At 39.3% G+C, this 17,216-nt stretch overlaps 1 protein-coding gene across 7 annotated transcripts in view; it reads right to left on the bottom strand.

The window, feature by feature from the left end:
- SPATS2L (spermatogenesis associated serine rich 2 like) overlaps positions 1-17,216 on the bottom strand; it is a 107,768-nt gene that overhangs the window by 51,793 nt on the left and 38,759 nt on the right. For 4 of the 7 annotated variants that reach the window (XM_075756262.1, XM_075756261.1, XM_075756267.1 and 1 more), the window contains exon 2: positions 8,667-8,739. The gene's annotated coding sequence lies outside the window, so the exon portion shown is untranslated. The remainder of the gene's footprint in view (positions 1-8,666; positions 8,740-17,216) is intronic. The other 3 variants (XM_075756265.1, XM_075756264.1, XM_075756266.1) reach the window with 1 other exon arrangement.

Genomic DNA, 17,216 nt, shown 5'->3' with positions numbered 1-17,216 from the left:
ATGCTTTAACCCCTGGGCCACTCTTAAGAAAAGGAATTTATATACATTTTTCATCTTCCCCTCAAACTCACCTATTAGTTTCCTAAGAGAGCCAGCAAAGACATTTCCCCACTCCAGAGGTCCAAAGGCAAGAATCCCAGCACTATTCCATCAATACCACAGCTGCCAGTGGCTGCTTAGGATGAAGCAGCAACTTGTTTGGCTCCCAGTGCTCTCCACTTTAGGGACTGCACCCAGGGGTCTCTATATCCTCCCCACTCTCCAACAAAATCACTGCTGAGAGCCTAGAGCCTACATTCTGCTGGCTGGCATGCTAGAAGACCATCTGAAGAGCATCACTCTGATAAACTGAAGACATTCAAAATTTCCAGGTTTACTATATGTATCTCACTAGTAGAGCTGAGCCCAATTCAGAATAGCTGGATTTAGCTACATGGCCAGTAAAATGGTCCTCTCTGATACACAGGAGGGAGGGATGGGTGATCTAGAAAGAAAATTTCAGACTAAGAAAACTCACTTTCCACAGCAATGCTTGCCAAAATAAACATTAGCATCTTGCTCTTCCTCAAGTGTCTGAAGGAATCTTGCCAAACATACTGAAACAGTAAAACAGTAAAATACAATCTACTCAAACTCTACATTTACATGAACCCCCTGCAAAACTTTAAAAAGTTAACTTTCAGTTATTGCAAACTAGGTACTATCTTTCACGCCATTCTTGCCAGGGGCTTGAGTCATTAGAAGTCATTTATGTTGGCTCCTGTTTCAGCTCAGAATGGCATGCCAAGAGACAGTGTCAGTAATTTGCTTCTGTGATTGTCCAGATATGGCCTGCTACAAGACTATGGCATGGGAATGCTAACAGAAAAGTATGTAATGTAGTAGCACACCTTGCCTAAATCACAGTGTTTTCTCTAAACAGTAAGAACAGAAGGACAAAAGTGAATGTCAGGAAGTGTTCAAATTCACAGTTGTTTTAGATGTTAAGAAATAAAATTATCACAAGGAATCAAACTTCTACCAGCAGACTGGTACAGTAGTAAATTTTCATAATTGTGGAATAAATCTCAAGTTCAAAGAAAGTCCTGGAGCTATTCACATTTCAGCCTTCTTTCTATTAAGTGTTCTAAGTCCACACCATCTTTTGTTCTCCCTAGGTTAGACATCTTTGAAGAGCCAGTTTACCATTGCTAGAAGTGCAGGGCTGATTCTCAACAAATACAGGTCGAAGCAACTCCTTGGAATTCAAGGAGCTACATGGACTTTAACCAGCTGCTTGCTGGGCTCACAGGACAGGACGGCAGAGCCCCCCTGCCCCGGCTGCAGACATAGAGAAGGAGCCTCTGGGCAGTAGCATTCTGAACACAGTTGCCAGAACTGCCCTGGCCGAGCGCACAGGGAAGCAGAGCACGCATGACGATGAATTGGCAAGGTTATGGTGAGCTTGGGGAAGGGAAGAACTCTACCAGAGCTCTGAAAGAGCTCCATGAAGTAAACTGCTTTTGATGAAAACTGATAAAGCCAGATACTCAACTGGAGGCAAGACAGACCTAAAGAAGCCTTATGCAGGTAAGCCTCAGGTTGACTAACATATGTTCAAAGCATACTTTATGAGTCAGTGAGGTTATGCATATGTTTGAAGGTAAGTACTTGATTTAAATGTGCCAGAGAAGTCTGAACCTTCCAAAACTGAACACTGAAATTAAATGCAGCCTTTCATTTTCTAAGACCGAGTCACCCCATACAGGTCCTTTGAAGAAGATGCAAGTTTTTCCTTGAACAGTATTTGAATTTTTTTTTAATATATATATGTACACACACAAAATGTATGTACATAAAAACTCTAAAAAAAATGCTTACAAGTTCTTCTATTAAAATGACCTGATGTATGCCCACAGTAAATAGACACAGGCCCAGCAGCGTTCCCATGTTAATAGTACCCATAGAGTCACACACTACACTGGAAGCAATACCACTGACATTTTGGTATTCCGAGACTTACAACAAATGCTAGCCTTCCTCTCCTCCCCCACCTTCCTACCCATAAGGAAAAAGCTGATTTCCTCTGTTAACAAAAGGTATTCCTGGAAACAACAACAACAGCAGCAGCATATAAATAAGTTAACCTATAATTACTTATTGTTCATACAGTCCTTCAGCCTAATTGGTATTACACATTAAAATAACTGGCTATTACAGTATTTACTGGACTTTGAACTGCACTTTTTTAAAGAAAAAAAACAAGAAACCTATTATTCTTTTCAGCTGAAACCCACACTAGCAAGGTACATCAAAACTAATTGTCAAAGTACAGTCAATCAATGCAGACTGGATAGTGCCAAAAATATACAAAGGCACCTTAACCAGCCTCCGCTCCTACACCCACCCCAATAGTCAGGAAACAATGCCAAAAAAACTTTTCTGCTTCTGAAGGGCAACAGCCTATGAAGTGTTGCCTGACATGCATGAGCTGAGGCCCTTGTTTAGTCAGGCATATAAGGGGCTTTTTAAAAAAAATTACAGATTTCTTAACTTGGCAAGGGCAATCCTGATAAAGCAAGCTGTTTGACTAGCCATGGAAATGAACACAACATGTAGACAACAAATGGAGTAATTTTATAAACAGAATAAAAAGAAGGTATTTTGTTCATCTGCTGAGGAACATTTTAAAGAAAATAAATGTATGTTTTATTTTGAGGGTACTTTTCTCGAAGACAGGTAAGATCAGTTACACTGCACAGAACAGATACATACTCTACAGCATTTCTGATCTCATCCAGTTTTGCCCATTCACTAGACGCAATCTTTGGCATGCCACAATCCATGAATTGATAAAATCTGTGGCACATTAGACAGACCTTTACTTTGCATCTGGCCAGAATTTCTGCAAAGGAATATTTAACATAGCTTTGTAGGATAAAGTAACATATTATTTGCTCCACAGAATCTAGTGTTCAAAAGAATCAAATTAAGGCCTCATTTCCAGTTACCAGCAATGCCCTACCTGTTGAAACTGTCAGCGTGCTAAAGGATACCATACCCACATTTCTTGGCAAACGTAGATACCAGCACATTTCAGATAAGTGCACAGAAAAGCACATTTTGTATGGGAACTTCAAAATTGCCCTAACTGCTAAATCTCTCTTCCCACTGCAGTTAATTAGCAACACTGCAATAGCACTTACAAGCTCCTATATATTGCATGGAGGCACTACCAAAGAAACAGTGCCAGTTAACAGAGTTATCGCACTGAGCAAGCCAAATTCTCAGCATCTCAGCTTGCTCTAACTATCCTGTAAGCAATAAGAACTGGCAGACAATAAACTGGGCTGGCTAGGAATTTTCCAATCATACAGGGATTTTGTTGGGGCGGGTGCAGTTACTTCATCATAACTGAAACATTTCTCAAACATCTGCTGATCGAGGCTTCTCCAAAAAACTAACTGAATTCCCTATAAGCCAGTTATCCTTCCCCAGAGAGCCCAAATCACAGTGAAATTTGGGATAAGCAAAGTTCAGCTTATCAAGGCAGGAAGTTACTGTGGCTTGTGCAGTCATAGAAGAGCTGACCACAGTGTCTGTCGTCAAGTAAGGCCCTGTATCAGTCATGCCTTTCCTTTACTCTGCTAGAGCCACCCCAAGTAAAGGCAAAGGTGATTCCTGAACAGCTAGTCTTTTTTTAAATGTCTATCTATATTTTCATGAAGCCATGCATAAAGTTATCATCTTCATTCACAAAAAGCAGTTCTGGCAGTCATTCAAACAGATTTCTTACCGTTGACAAAACAACACAGTCAGAACTGCCACAAATTCACATCTTCAATTTAGCCACATACCAAAACATGCAGGGCTGGCTCTGCAGGCAGCAGATGTGAGCTGCAACTAGATTGTGTGGTTAACAGAGCTCTATTGCTGGCATCCATAGAACCAAGGATCTTGGCTGAAGAGAGATGGCTCTATAGTTGCTCAATATTTGGATTTTCTTCTCCAACAATGAAAAAACAAAAAAAAACCCTCATGTATGAGAAATAATTTAGGCAGGACGAGATTCAGCTCCACTGGCTGTCTTCCTTAAATATGCAGAGTTCCTAATAATATTGACACAGGTAGAGTTGTTCCAAGAGCTGAACTTTATCCATCATTATTTTTCCAAGGGTTCTGCTCATTAACTGAGACCAGACAGTCTAGCCACCTTGCTCACAATCCGAGCGCAGCAAACAGGGAATGCTTTGGCTCTTTTTAAACTGCCTGATGTGTGAATCTGGAGGAAAAATACAAGAACCCTTTCACCACTTTATCCCCACATACACCCTGCTTTTGGCCAGGGCACAAATTACTGCCTTGGTCCTCCATTCTACCACAACACACGTTCCATCCTACTGCCCTCAGAGAAGGTGTTTGTTCCTCTGCTGCTGAGGATAAAAGATATCCACAGTTCTTCCAACCTGCTCTGAGTGCATGGTTCATAAGAGAACAAAATACAAACTATCACTGGCAAAGAAAAACTACTTGCTCTGATCCTGAAACTTTATAGCATGAACTATTTCAGACCATACCGGAGAGGACAATTCTGTCCTGCCTTCACTGTAGGCTGCTTTTTTATTAATGTGTTCACTCTTTCCCATCATTTAAGGAAACCTTCATTCAAAACAGTGCTTCAGTATTGAAAAGCCATGAGAAATTGCATAACACCTTTAAGAAGACACTGAAGTTTCAGTTTCACTGTGCTTACCACGTGACCAACCAAATCCCATAATGTCATTTCTCTCCTGGAATTGGACAGCATTGACTGACAAATCCAGTAAGAGATTTGAATATGGTCACCTCAAACTCTTACATCCAAACCAGTCACACTGCTATACACTCACCAAAGCCTTTGCGATGCTTTTCACCACCAGGAACAAATGCTTATCCATCTTAGTATTAACAAAAGTGGAATAAAAAAGGGCCAGCAGAAACAACAGAGCAGTCCAAACATCCTAAAAATAAAAAATCTCTTCAAGAACGCAAGAGTCTCCTTTAACCTTGATGATTTCCTCAGAAAATTCTGTGAAAGCTCAACCTTTCAGATTCAGACTTTGATATTGATCAAAGTGATCAGTGAAATCCAATCTGAATTATTTCTTGAGCTCTTTGTGTCACTTAGCTGCCAGTTATTTTTCAATGACAGCAGCGTACATGATAAAAAGTGTTGCATGGAAGAACAGGGACACTGACAGTAAAGTGATTCACTGATTTTTTTTTTTTCAGAAGTGAACCAAGATTTCATTCCTAGTTCAGATCTTTTTTTCAATTTCCTAGTATAATCACATAATTCTAATTCTTGATGTTTTAATTTTAAAAGCATTTTCTCTGTCTAGTCTCATGATAAATGCAAATAATTCCATCTCAGAAAACTTGTAGAGTTTATTATTTTAAAGGCACAAAATTACATATTTAACAAGACAGTAACAAGATGCATTCTATAGGTAATTACAAAACTACCCATTTCTGAGATAATTTGCCCAGTGTGAACACCAGATCTTTCTTCAGAATTGCTTTTGCAGGACAGAGTCAGCTTGAATACGTGGCCCCTATTCAGAAATTCAGCACTATTAAGTGCTACTGAATTCCATAAACTTAAACAATTGTTTTGAGATATTTTTCAGAGAAAAATGAACTTCAGCACATACTTAGGGTCTTTTTGAACTGTTTCAGAAGTGCCCATGATACTAATGAAAACATCACATCTGCACATGCAAGAAAACATTTTTAAACAGGAAAACTCTGTTCCTAAGATCTTGCAATAGTACTTTGTTCTTTTGATAATGCTTTTTTTTAGTACTACATTAAAAAGTAAGCAAGCATACCGAGTCTGACTGGGATGGAGTTAACTTTCTTCACAGCAGCCCATACGGTGCTGTGTTTTGGATCTGTGGCTACAAGAGCACTGATAACACACAGTGTTTTGGCTATTGCCGAGCTGCACACGCACAGCGTCAAGGTCTTCTCCGTTTCCCACTACAGCCCACAGCGAGCAGGCTGAGGGTGGGCAAGTGGCTGGGAGGGGACACAGCTGGGACAGCTGACCCAGACCGGCCAAAGGGATATTCCATACCATGTGTCCTCATGCTCAGCCATAAAAAAAAAAAAAACAACCACCTAGAGTAGTGGAAGAAAAAGATGGGGGTTTTCATTTCCAAAGCAGCTGTTTAGAGTCTGGCTGGGCATCAGTCTGCCTATGGGAGATGGCGTGCCACCTCCTTTGCTTCACTTGTTTTCCCCCCCCAACCCCGCATTTTCTTCATCTATTAAACTGTTTTTATGTCGACTCAAGAGTTTTCTTGATTTTGTTGTTCTTATTTTCTCCCCCTGTACCACTGTGGAGAGCTGGTGAGGGGTGTGAGTGAGCAGCTGTGTGGGTGCTTGGCTGCTGGCCAGGGTAAACCCGCCACAGCGAATCATACAGAAAACCCATTCCAGACTAGTATACTATATTCTCTTAGATTCCAGCATAGAACTTGCCTCAATATTCAGTATCTACAATATTCTATTTCTGTAGATACTTGTATGGCACTTTACATCCTAATATCTGAGCTGAGTATAATCCTCAACACTACTCTACAGTCTGGGGAAGCATTTATTATTATCATTTTACTGACAGGTAGAGAGGTGGAAAAAGACTATAGGAAAATATTTTCAGAGTTGATTAAAAATTTTAGCCACATTTCCAGTAAGAACATTAACACACAAGACATCTTTTAATAGCAACCTGAAGATTTCTCAGAGTTGGAAAACCAGCCCTTTACAAGTCTGAGAGTTTTATTGACCTCCCTACTACTGTCCCTCCAAGTACATGATCTGGTCACAAATTTGGACCTTCACTAAAAAGCCAGCAACAATTTCCCTACTTTCAGAGCCACAAGACATTATTCTGATGTGAAAGACCAAGCGTAGCTAAAAAACTACCATCTTTTCACTGAAATCATTGAACATCAGTACCGCTTTTCTGAGAAAACCCTGTGCTGTGTAACATTGCTGACAGGGGTGGAGATGCTTCCAAGGTATCTTGCTCTCTAGGCAGGCCATCTGGTCTGACAGTTCAAGGTCTGGTCAGGAACTGACCTAATGATTCACTTAGTTGTACTAAATAGAGCTTGTAGCCAGACAAGCAATATTTCATCATGTACTTGGCCACACTTGGGACCAGCAGATGGGTAAGAACCACTTTAGACATCCGTATCTTTTTTCTTCTTTCCTTTGAGGAAGTCACATAGCTCACCGCTACTGAGTTTAGCATGCTAAACTATTAACTAAACAGATCGATTCTGTTCAGCCACTCCCTGTAAACCTTCCACCACCAAAAGATTTGGAATTTTGCCATGTAGCAAGTCTGTAAAAAAAAATTTCAAGCAAAAACGGAAATCCTTAAGAAACAGCGTACCTGCTCCCCACCAAAGAAACAGAGTGTGTGCAGTGAACAACATGCACAAATGAGTCCTCCTTCTGCCTATTTATTACAATGTTTGAACATTTCACAAACCTCAATACATAATCTATTTATCAGTCTGACATTCATGCTCAAGTGCAGGAGTATTTTTATCTCATTTTACAGATATAAAATTGAAGTATTAAGTGATTCACTGAAGATCTCTCAGGAAGCTATTCATAGGGAACACAATCCAGATGTCCTAAGCTGTAAGTAAAGTGGAGAACCTTAAAGCCATTTGAAAAAATGGTCATCGACATTAGAATTACACAGAATGATGAGGTCATTAGCTCACTTGTTAGACTCAGGCTTGGAACAGACTGAGCTTATGCTTTAGTAACATAGAGAGGAACTGCCTACTTTATGATACAACAGCAAAAGGAATTACTTCATATGTTTAAACAAATATTTTCTTCAAAATAAGTGACAAAAACCATTGGGTTCAGCCCACCTCTGAACTGAGGCAATTGCAGAGACCCAGTTTCTCAGTTTTGTAGTCTATAGGTTTATCTATTAATTTCTTTTTATTACTATGAAGCTGCCATTTCCTACCATCCTCTGAACATCACCTTGGACTATACTTAATGTGAGATGATTTCAGAATATCAGTTCAGCAGAACTTTCAGTTACAAACCATGATAAATCTTCACAGTGGATTGGAGAATTAAAAAAAAGGATGATGAGAAGCACTAGGACAATATAGTATGAGCTGATCAACTTAATGACACAGAGAAAGAAGATGAAAGAAATTTATCTAGAGCGGTAAAAGATTGACTCTGCAGAGAAAACAGGAACCAAAGCAGCTTCCGAGATGTTCAAATAGGCTGCACTGCCCTGGTGAAAGAAGCCCCTAAAGTTCCTCGCTTTTTGTTCCCGCACCAATAGACCTTTAAAGTACCTCCTATTTGTTATCCATCACACACATGCACAATGTGAAAGCAGGCACGCTTACCCACTAATCTGTGTCTTTTTACAAAGACACTACATAGTAAGGAATTTAGAAAGCACCATTTTACTAATTGTTGCATTTTTTTTTCCCCCTGCGATCACTGTGGCACATGGCATTATGATCAGCTTTAGCAGGATAGCTCGAGAAAACTGATGAACTCAGTTGTAGGTCATGCTTTTAACCTATACTTTACAAGTTTCTGAACTTACCCAGTCACAATGTTTAGCAAAGTTATAAAAGGTATCTTACCACTGAGAATGACTCCAGTTTCTGGTTTTATTTTTCTATCTTCTCCAACAGACCGTATCTCCTGCAAAAACAGCTGGAAGTTAAAAAGAAAGTAATTAGTTAGTTTACCTTTGATTTACTTTACTGCTCTCTCCTTATAGGAGACTTTTGTGGAAAAACATCCCTCATCCCCTTACTGCTCTGGTCAACATATGGGAGTGCTGATAGATGCCCTTACCAGTTTTTATAGGTCTTATCTTCACTGCCATGCAAGCTTAGGCAATTACCTAAGTCTTGTTGTTAGCCCCATTCCTGACCACACACACAATTCTGACAGCTAAAACAAACCCAGTTTTAAAACTAACTCATATTTTAAATTAAAAGTAGCCAGCATATTGGGACGTGCAAAAAGATAAACCTTAAGCAATATGACCCATTCTAACCATTAATGCAAGAAGGTTTTAGGTGCAAGTTACAGTAACTCACCAGTTACTAACCAAATCTCTCCGAGCAGCACCAATGCAGCTTCAGTGTGGTCATTCTCCAATAAGCAACATTATTATCTCAAAAATACTAACTCAGCTGAAACAAAGGGTGACACCAGCACTTTGCCCACAGTACAAGGCATTTGCTGATTTGCATATAAGTTTCAGAGGAATTCTCCCTGAAGTTAAAAACATACAACCAAATGGACAGTTGAGTGTCTGTCTACGTCCATTCACAGATGAATGGAAACTTATTTCCTGATTTCATTAGCAGAGGGGGGGTGAAAAGTAAGAGGTAAGTTTTGTGCTCCTGCAATTGCAAGGAGAAGGCTGTCATGAACTGGTCTATGATTTAACCATGCATGCCAGACAGGAATTATTCCTTTCTAGTTGCTACTAGAGTGATTTGCACACTGGTCCTTGTTTGTTTCGGAATAAGATCAGTTCAGCAGCCCCTCAGCTAACCCTAGACGCATAACATGACATTTCTGAACATGCTGACTGCTGAAATCAACCTCTACAACTGCATTGTCTTTGTAGACTTATATTTCCTTCTGTATTACAAAATACTCTCTGTAATAGACTAAAGTGTGTGACTGCTGTCCTATTTCATCCATTTTATCCTTACTGAAACTACACATTTTGCCAAAACGAAGTTTTAGAGTGCAAAAGTCCTGTCAGAGTCACAGGTTTTATTTTAAAGCAAGGCAGAAGGCTCTTAATTGCTTCTGCATCTGAAGCAGCCAGGTGTTCCCTGAAGTACTTCACCTAGCAAGTGTTCCCACAACAAAGGCTCTCGCAGCTTAGGTCCCAAAGTCCATTGCAATCTAAACACATATTTCTGCATGGCTTCCTGAGTCACAGTTATGTTCAAAATCAAAGGAACAAACGGAGCAATTTAGAATGCGATGCTTCAGTGAAGAAATACAAGTACTCACACATGTCAAAGAGCACTTCTGGGTGTTGGAATCTACACAACAGGCACAGATCCATGAGATGAATAGAGAGGCTGGAAACCTGGTGAGGGAAGCACACCCAGTTCCACGCCTTTGGGCAGAATACCCTAACCAAGAGCTTGGGAAGAGGCCTATGCTGCGGTCCTACTAGTACTTTGTTCTTTGGTGCAAGCTAGGGCAAGACTTGGCTATTTATTCCCTTCAAATGGACACAAGGAAGGGCCGAGACTGAGGGAGATGCTGTGCATCCCTTTTGTCTAGTGAGCAACTGAATTGAGACGAAGACAGCAACGTTCCTAATAGTTCCTGCATTTCTTACACCAACATATGGATATCTAACTCCTTCCAGTAATGTCTGTAGTCTGCAGGTGGTATTTTTAGGATTTAAACGGAACAAATCAGATCATGCACATTACTATACTGAGGCACCCTGCTGATTCTGCTTTTTTACTGCATAACACACCACCTGCTAAACCCCAGTTCTGATGATCTTCAACTCAAGTTGTGGGAGAGATTCCTCTCCAACTTCAGTGGAAAGTTAAAATCTGAAAAATCAAGTGGGAAGAGTTTTAAAACTTAAAAAATATATTTCTTTTTCCGTGCTCAGTGAGATGTTCTGACAATTTTTGTCCTCTTGAACTTCATGAAGTATTGAAGACCAAAGTGACAGGTAATCTCAGAATTTCATTTCTTGATGTGGTCTCGGGTATAAAATATGGTCACTTGTATGAAATTATTCAAGTTAGAATTGTAATTCTTGTACTTTGAGGGTTGTTACTATTAAGGACTATTTTAAAAGACAAAGGAACACAAGCAAAAAATTAAAGTAAAAAGTTTTTTGTTTGCATCACTGAAAAAAAGCAGATAACCAAGATGGCTATATACCATATGTAAAATTAAGGGAAAAAAAAAAAAAGGTTTATTGCATGTTGTAAAGGCTTGTTCTTTCCAAACAATACCACATCTATCAAGTTTGACCAAATGAGATATAATAGCTTGAAAAAAAAATAAATGGATTCTTATGGGACATCTCTCCATAATTTGATTACCTTCCTAACTCACCATTTTGTTCTTATTCAACGTTCCATGGCATATTATCAAAGAAAACATTATGCAGGAAATAATGACTCAAGGGAAGAGAAAGGAAATAAAGAGTAAAGGTACAACACTTAAAAGGAAACTTATTTTGCTTCTGTATTATCAAAGAAAATACTGTTGCTTAATGTCTGCAAACATTTAAGGTAATTTCCCATCATAATGAAAGGTCAATTCTTAAAATGATTTTTATTTTCAAACAAAAAAGACCCTGAAATAGGAAAGCATGCTGTGACTCTGCAGATGAGAATATAGACTTTAAAAACTGTGGCGCACATCCCTCTGTGGCAGATCTGTGGCCAATGAAGGCCATGCGTGTGGAGACGACATGAAACATCCTCTCACAACCTTCAACCCACTGTCCCCCACTGCAGGGTATGAAGAGAAAAGAAGCAGGGATTCAGATATCACATCCCCAAACCTCACATCAAACACAGCCCAGTGACAAATAACTGCACCAAAACTAACATAAGCCAAAAAAAAGCAGCAGGAATCAGCGCTCATCACAGCTCTGCAGCCCTGAAGAGCATACAAATAAACCAAGCACTTAAATCCCTCCCCATCTCAAAGTCTAACCTTTTTAACAGTTCCCTAATGCTAGTACTAATGTGACACGACACACACAAGCACTAGAACCAGATATTAAGATTAAATCTAGATCATAACAACTATTCATAGAGATGCAGGCCTTAATGATTCTAATGAGTATACCATGAGCTATGGGACAGGAGTCTTCATCCTACATGTATCTTCTTTACTCTTTGGAAAAGTACAACAAGCTCTTTGACCACTTCTCTTCTGATGCCTAGCCCTGACCCCAACTTTAACCTAAGGTTTTGCAATACACCTGACACACAGTAGAGATGAAAAAACTAAACACTGCACTCTGATAATTCTACTGTAGACCTATGAGCCTTCTAGATTCTAAGAATAAACATAACCTTCAGTCCCTCCATCCCTGAGTACATATCCTAAACAGTCCAAAATACAGTGTTAAGTATAGCCCAGTGACAATGATTAGCACTGAAATCAACTGAAAGTTATTTGGCTCTGTCTAAATCAGCCCTTACCTTTACGGGAGCCAGCAGTAAAATAAACTCCTCCAGTCCTAAATAAAAACCTCAACTTAAAACATAGCTATCATCCAACGACTCCAAATTTAAGCAGAAGCTATGAGACCCTGCCTGCAGGAGCCTGCATACAAGCAGAAAGATATGCAGGGCTGAACATTAAACTGAACTTTGCACAACATATTCACAATCTCAACAAAAGACTACCATAAGGAGGAGTGGAAGATCTCAGTTCTGCTAGCTTGCTCACATTTAATTCTAATGTCTCTACCTGTCACTTCTACATTTAATGTTAAGAATAGTTTGTTTGGGTTTTGGTGGTTGGTTTTGTGGTTTGTTTGTTGGTTTTCTTTTCAAAAATTAAAAGCTAGGTTTATTGCTGGAATCAGAGGCATGCCAACCTGGGATGAATGGCAGTAACACAAGGATACAATGAACTATGGCTAGTTTTCATTCCAGGATATTTTTCCTGGTGAGGCCACTGATGGAAGATCTAGTATGAGAAACAAGTCGACAGAAGACAGGGAACCTTCTATCAAATGCTGACACGACCAAGTGCAGCGAATATTTGCAGTCTGCTGGTACATACACAAAAAAGTGAGAATTTGTTGAGTGCTTTGGCACTTTTTTTTTTTTTTTTTACCTTTTTCAGTTTTTTATTTTGGCCTACCTAGTGAATCAATCACGCTTCCCTAATTGCCAATGCAGCTATTTAGTGCATGGAAAGCAAACCGCCATGCATTTGACACTTAGTCAAACCTTAAGACATTTAGTCTCAACCTTACGCCCAATGCAGACTGTAAGCTCTGATGTAGTCAAAGTAAATAAGGGGTGCTCCTTGCCTGTCACTGCTGCACTTCAACACAGTTGCAAGATTCCCGTTTTGCATCTCAGTCAATTAATAACAACATCCTCCAAAGCTGAGCTCTGCCTGCCTTTACAACTAAAGCAATATATTCCATCTTGTCCACTGCAGTTTCTAACTCCATTCAGGGAATGCAGTGTTAAGGATACTCAGCAGAATCCAGCCTTCAGAGGACAATTCATTTGGACATTTATAACGTGCATTTCTTATTACAACAAAAGATGAATACGATTATAAAACAGCATAAGCTCCCAGACTAAAACCATCCTCATCTGATATTTGCCAAAGATTTTATAGCTAAAGAATCTGTTGACTTCAGGATTGGGAAACAACCAAATTAAAGTTTCAGGTTTGGACCAGCTCTCATCCTATGCCAGATTTCTGTCCAGTGACACAAGCAGGATAACAATACCATAGAAGGGTAAGGGAGAGGATCCATGTTCAACATTGGTCCAGGAGGGAATGAGGAAGAAAACCTGTAAATGCTGCGTGGTCTTGTCAAGGAGAAAAATTGTTCTTGAAGGCCCTCATAGCAAAGAGCCAGCAATGCAATCAGACATAAAACCGGGCACTACTTCAGTTTCAGCCAGCAGGAAATAGCATGGTTTAAAAACAAACCAACTCTGGTGTCTGCTATGATCTATACATCTTAACTGATTTGAATGTCCAGTCTTTCTAGCCTATGAAATTCTTCCTGGTTGCATGGGAACTTTGGTGTGAACGAGAGCATCAGGACAGGCCTCGGACTCTTTACAGATACATTTTTTAAAACAAGCCCAAATGTACAGTCTGTAAGCACCTTAATGACAGAACACTGTTAGGAGAATAATTTCAGTCTGTTATTCCTCCTAACTTAACGTCAGTCAACATTTTCCTTCCAAAGCATTACAGGCCTAATACAATACCTACTGACAGAACTGGATCTGGAACGGACATGTAACAGACACATACCTGAGCCATATGACACTGGAAATTCACCACCACGCAGTTAAACACCTAGCATCTCACTGTATGAGAAATCTCTTAGAAATCCACTGTCAGAAGAACCAGACCCACTGGAAGTCCAAAATGGTTAGAGGACTGAGTTGTGGGCCCCACTAAAGCACTAGCTCTCAGACAACAAGCATACGGCAACACCTAGAAGTTCTACTTCCTACAAGAATTGCTGTCTGCTTCCTACACTTTCCATACTTCTGATAGATGCGGATAGTTTTTTCCACAGCTGGGAATGTTTTACATGGATGTGTTTATATATTTCCTCAATCTCTGGCTGACTCACAGATATCTCCATTTATTTTAGTTTTCTCCACTCTCAGAAAGGGAGAGGGTTTCTGTAACCAAATCTAGGTACACTGTTAATGATCCTAGCAGATTTATGGAAAGCTCTCAGTTCACAAGGAACTCATCCATACATTCCCAGAGAAGCCTTATTTTGGGAATTAACTTCATTAGAAGACACTTATTTGTAACATATCAATAGAATAGCTGTCTCAGAGTTGTTATCTCTTTCAGCCTGAGGGTGATTAAAAAAATGATACTTTTCTTTTTTACAGAATTCTTCTGTGGAACAGGAATGACAACAGAATAGCTACCCAGGCACTCATGCTGCATTCAGTTCTGAGAGTGTCTGTATCCTTTGTTAAGACCAGCTAATTGGATTTAAGATGAGAATTTTCCCTGAAACACATGAGCCCACATGCCAAAATTATTCCCCTAAGGGCAGGGGAGGACTTCTGAAGCTACATTCAGAAATATTCACAAAATTACATGAGACCCTCAGTCAAATGGTTGTGACAGTTCTTCATTATCATTACTAAAGAAAATATTCCCTAACGCATTCCAAGTTAAGCTTTGCCCTTTTCCCTGCCCTAAACTGAAGATGCACGTAAAGCATATCTGAAAAAGCAGTATCTCAACTAGAGTTGGCAAGACTGCGTGATGACACAAGTCATTATTTTTTATTCCTTGCTTCCAGTCAGGATTCCAGCTTCTGAACTTAACGAGTTTGTGCAGAATACTAGAAGTAGTCCAACTGAAAAAACATATTTAAAATAGAGAGCCTTTGTGAGTAGCCAAATGGAATACTTAAAAAAAAAAATCATTAAAGAAGCTGTAGAGGACTTACAATTCTGTTTTGTTTGGATCTGTACAGTAGCCCAGCCTATAAATAGAAAATGGGGTTTTTTTACATTTGCTTTGCTTTATTTGAGAGTTGTGGGAATGATGGTAACCAAGCAACACCACAAAGCTGGAAAACGCTCGTTAAGACAATTGCTGATACCCGGATGAGCCAGGATATGTTCAGTGCCTTGAGGAGCTATGGGATCTCCATTTTTGTACATTTCAGGGGCTACAAGATCTTAAGAAGAATGAGAAAGATTCCATACAATCTGTGGACTCTCCATGCCTCTGTGTGAAAACTGCCTCCTCTGAATTGAATTCTGTTGCCACCTGGCAGTCCACTGTGAGTTTTACTCGCCACTTTTGCACACGGAAAGGTCAATCTGCCAGGAAAGCTTCCTCTTACTGAGGCTGAGGAACTAAAAAGTGCTGTGTCTAAGATATCATAGGTGTTAACAAGTTAAAAATAACATCCACAGATTTAATAGAAAAGTCAGCACGGACCCATGTAAATTTGAGTATGTTTACACAAACCATAACCTTATAATTAATTCAAAAAGACAATCATAAAAAGTGTAACTAAGTTCAAAAAAATATCCACAATGTCATTTTCTGGGAAAAAACTATCCTCTCATTGATCTGTAGCAAATCAGAACAACTAAACATTTTACAGCTTCTACGATTAATGACAGCCGAAATACCTCATTTTCAATTAAAGTGCAATCATCACTATTTTCAAACTGGCACATTCTCCATGTAATTTGTCTTCAGTCTCCCAACAGAAAGACAGAAGTTTCTGAAGGAAGCAGTACTTCATATTTTGCACACTTAAGCAAAATCAGTTGTGTCCTCACTCTGTCAAATGGGTTTTATTCAGCACTTTATAAAGCAATTTTTTTTAACTAGTCCAAACACAAAATAGACATTTTCTTAATAACAAAGCCAATGTGTATATTTTTATATACACATTTCAAGACATAATTGTATACTGAAAAGAAAAGCATCACTTCCACACTTTTCTAAAAAGTTAAACTTATTTGCTTATCCAAATAAGCAGTAGGCTGAGAAAATATGTCTGAGTGCATATGCTTTTAACTAAATGAGGGATTATTTTAGGGGACAAAGGGTATCTGTGAACATAATGTGTGGTACTGAACATCAAGGCTGTGGAGGCTGAGTTGATGCCGCAATTTAGTAGACAGTGTTACAGTGTAAAGAGCTCCTGGAATTAGATACATTCCTTCTTATATAAAACTCCAATCCTTATTTCTCTCTGTTTAGAATTGGGAAATACCTTCTTTTCTTGTTGCATACAAAGTCTAAGAATGGGACCATAATGAACAAAAATGAATAATGAAATCAATTTACAAATGTAAATATAAAACTCTAGCCTCTTATGAAGTTTTAATAGGAAGGAGGAGCAAAATTACCCAGGGGATCTTGGTCAGACTCAGTCATGGGTGTAAATGAGATCTCATTCCCATGTGGTACTTCACATCACAAAGGAAAGTATGAAGAGCTCTCCCAGCCCTGAGACAGAAGGTTCCATGAAACTCTGATTTGTATGCCAAAGCAGCCTTTTCATGGGAATGACATACAAATAACAAAACAACCCCCAAATTTTGAAGCAAATTTCTCACACTAGAACTTACTGCTTCTTTAGCAATTTAAAGTATTTTGGCCTGGGCTTCAGCTGAAACACTTGTGTCGGTCTTTTACTTATGAAGGAATTTGACTAAAATAACGCAAAAAATATAGTTTGGTTTTCTGCTAATAAGTTTAGATAAAAATGAGTGAGTGCTGGTGCAAATCTAGGATGCCTTCAGTGAACTCAGGTATACCCTATGCTAAATGAAACCAGAGTTTGCCTCAGTTTATTGGCATAGCACCTTCTCTATGGATCATTTATTCAGAATTCCTGTCTGTATTTACTTTCCTAGTAACAAACGTGTCTTTATTGCTGATACTCAGCCTCAGCA

The sequence above is a fragment of the Balearica regulorum genome, chromosome 6 (assembly GCF_011004875.1).
Source record: "Balearica regulorum gibbericeps isolate bBalReg1 chromosome 6, bBalReg1.pri, whole genome shotgun sequence".
Classification (NCBI taxonomy): Eukaryota; Metazoa; Chordata; class Aves; order Gruiformes; family Gruidae; genus Balearica; species Balearica regulorum.
This window is presented reverse-complemented; position numbering and strand designations above follow the sequence as displayed.